Consider the following 3,626-nt stretch of genomic DNA (forward strand, 5'->3'; position numbering starts at 1 on the left):
CGTGGCGGCACGTAAATGGTACTAGTAAGTAGAACGCCCACGGTTTCAATAATACTTGTGTTTCCGATTGTAACGTGACAACACTTGTTCCAAAATGACTTTGTTGATTGTTAATGTGTGCGCCTTCGCAAATCGGACTGCAAATTTACCACAGCATGTTGGTGCCATGTCATGGCACCAAGCCAAGTTTCATTATTTTCATGCGTGTTTTGGATTTACAGGAATTAAAAAACTAAGTTTCTCAATGTTTCCAACCCAGCCACGACGCCCAGAATTTTGAATTTCATTCCCATTTCTTGCATGGAACCTAGAAATTTACCCGAGGACACACATGTGATTTTTCAACCAACTTTGGTGCACTGGAACATGTGCTTGTATTTCAAATTTGAATTATGCACACAAAGGTGACACGTTCCCTCCCAGAACCACGAGCCTTCTTGAGAGAAGCTCCGATTTGCAAGAAGCTTATACCAAAATTTGTTCCTATTCGGCCAATTTTTTTACCACGGCATGGTACTACCATGACATGACACCATGCCAAGTTTCATGATTTTAAAACCAAGTTTCTCAATGTTCTCGACCGAGCCACGATGCCCAGATGTTTGAATCTTATTCTCATTTTTTGCATGGGAGTAGAAATTCACCCGAGGACACAAATGTGATTTTTCAACCAACTTTGGTGCACGGGAGCACGTGCTTGTAGTTCAAATTTGAATTATGCACATTAAATGACCAAAAACTCAATTAATGTGTAAATAAGGCCAAACGAAGCCGGAATAATTCCAAAATTTAACAGGGCACTCATGTAGTTCTATGTTGCCTTTGTAAATAAACTCAAGGGGGACAACGTATATCGTTTCGCACTCAAAGGTGACACGTTCCCTCTCAGAACCACGAGCCTTCTTGAGAGAAGCTTCGGTTTGCAAGAAGCTTATACCAAAATCTGTTCCTATTCGGCCATTTTTTTACCACAACATGGTAGTACCATGACATGACATCCATGCCAAGTTTCATGATTTTCAGACGTGTTTTGGATTTACAAGAATTTTAAAACCAAGTTTCTCAATGTTCTCGGCCGAGCCACGATGCCCAGATGTTTTAATTTTATTCTCATTTCTTGCATGGGACCTAGAAATTCACCCGAGGACACAAATGTGATTTTTCAACCAACTTTGGTGCACGAGAGCATGTGCTTGTAGTTCAAATTTGACTTATGCACATTAAATGACCAAAGGTGACACGTTCCCTCTTAGAACCACGAGCTTCCAAATCGGCCCAATTTTTTACCACAACATGTTAGTGCCATGACATGACACCATGCCAAGTTTCATGATTTCCAGCCGAGTTTTGGATTTACATGAATTTAAAATCTAAGTTTCTCGATGTTCTCGGCAGAGTCATGACGCCCAGATGTTTGAATTTCATTCTCATTTCTTCCATGGGACCTAGAAATTCAACCAAGGACACACATGTGATTTTTCAACCCACTTTGGTGCACCGGAGCATGTGCATGCAATTCATATTTAGATTATGCACATTAAAAGTCCAGAAACTCAATTAATGTATAAAAAGGCCAAATGAACCCGAAATAATTCCAAAATTTAACAGGGCACTCATATAGTTCTATGTTGCCTCTGTAAATAAAATCAGGGGGGAGGCAGCGTATATCGTTTCGCACACAAAGGTGACACGTCCCCTCTCGGAACCACGAGGCTTGTTGAGAGAATCTCCGGTTTTGCAAGAGGCTTATACCAAAACTTGTCCCAATTCAGCCAAAAATTATACGTATGAAAACAGGGTTTAGATTATCCCGAACATCTCGCTACCTAGACCAATAATGTACTATGATTTGAATTCAACATAAAATGGATACAGATATTTGAATTGGAGAGCGTATGGTACATGTAGTTCATAGTGAAATATGATTACTGCTATATGCATGTCTTTTTGTTATCAAGATAATATTTAAATTATTGTATAACTTGACAACAATCGTATTCAAATAAGGAAAATTGATTCAAATTTAGTCCATATGGTAGACGACAATATATATGTTCACATGGTGGAGTAAAATGTTCATATATGATGGAAGATCAAAATGTACGACTACATCAATTATAAACCGCAAGGTCACCTAATGATATATTCGAATTCAACATAACGTGGATTCAAAAATTGAAATTCGAGATCATGGCATCTGTAATCATATAAAAAGGGACATTACTCTTTCTTTGGTGGGAATTGATTTGTTTTTTGTTGTTGTTGAGGGAAGTGCGAATCGATTTGGTACTGTGCAGGGTAATCTTGTTCTCCCGATTTTTTTACATTTTTCTTGTAGTTTTTTCAATGGCATCTATAGCAATATAGTAAAAGGGGACATGACTCTCTTGTGTCTTGTATGATTTTTTTACACGTTAAGTTTGTTCTGCCGAACAAGGAATCCGCACCTTGTTATCCCGAAATTTTCAAGCTGAAGTATCTTTTGTCTCACCTGCTTTGAAACTCCTGCTTCTTCAACCCGCTCCACGCCTTGTTATCTCGAAATTTGGACGCGCGCGAGAACTCCCTCCTCATCCGAAATCGCTCCCGCAGCCCAGACACGAGAAATCCCCCTTCTACCCCTCAGCCGGAAATGAAGCTCCATGTCGCGGTGTCAAAACTGGTGGGGGTACGCTGGTAACTTACCCTACATTTCGGACAAGCGCGTCCCTAAGCTTGGCTCCCCCCTCCCCCTTCGCCCCCCTTCGTACACCGAGGCCGCCAAAACCGCCAAAACCCGCGAAACCCCACGCTCCTCCATCGGCCTCGCGACCGCCGCCCAGCCGGTGACTCTTCTATGACTACGTCGTCCACTGCAACAGCTCGCCGTCCCTCATCCACCGCACCGGATGAGTATCCGTTGTCGATCTCATCGTCCCACCGGATCAGCCGCCCCGTCCTCCACCTCCAAGGAGTTGCCCCGATGTTCGCCACCTCTATCGCGCCACCTCAATCCCCACAGTGCCGTCTTGACCTGCCCCACCGGAACCACAACACCCTCACCAATTCCTCCGATGAAGCCGAGGCCAACTCGGTGCCACCAAGGAGGTTCTGCACTCACTGCTGCATTTTATCTTTTATTCGATCTCACGGGGCTGCCAGTGCTCGATACCGAGCAGACATGGCGTCTCCATCGATGGCGTCGTCGCCGGCCACATCATCCACGGTGTCTCTCCCCCATGTCGTTGCTTCCTCGGTGGCGACTTCCACAACGGCACTAGCTGCAGCTGCTCCGGCTCTCGCTCGCGCTGCGGTTCTGTTCTTGCTAACAGTCGCGCTGCTGCACTGCTCCTGCTTTCGTTCGTGCTGCTGCTCTGCTCTTGCTCTCGCTTGCGCTGCTGCTGCTGCACGACCTCCGGCAGCTACAGGAGTTGCTTCTTTAGCACTCGCTCGCGGTGCTACTGCACGACTTGCTCTCTGCTAGTGCGTTTCCTGCTCGAGCGTCTGCTGATTTAGATCACTGCTTCTCTGCTACTAGTGCTCGAACGCCCTAAACATCTATTGCAATGCTCTGTTACTAGTTCAATCAGTTTCGACAGTAAAATTCAGTTTCGACTGTGAAGTTCATTTTCTTCAGTTAAGTTCAG

This window comes from Triticum aestivum, chromosome 4B (genome assembly GCF_018294505.1).
Source record: "Triticum aestivum cultivar Chinese Spring chromosome 4B, IWGSC CS RefSeq v2.1, whole genome shotgun sequence".
Lineage (NCBI taxonomy): Eukaryota > Viridiplantae > Streptophyta > Magnoliopsida > Poales > Poaceae > Triticum > Triticum aestivum.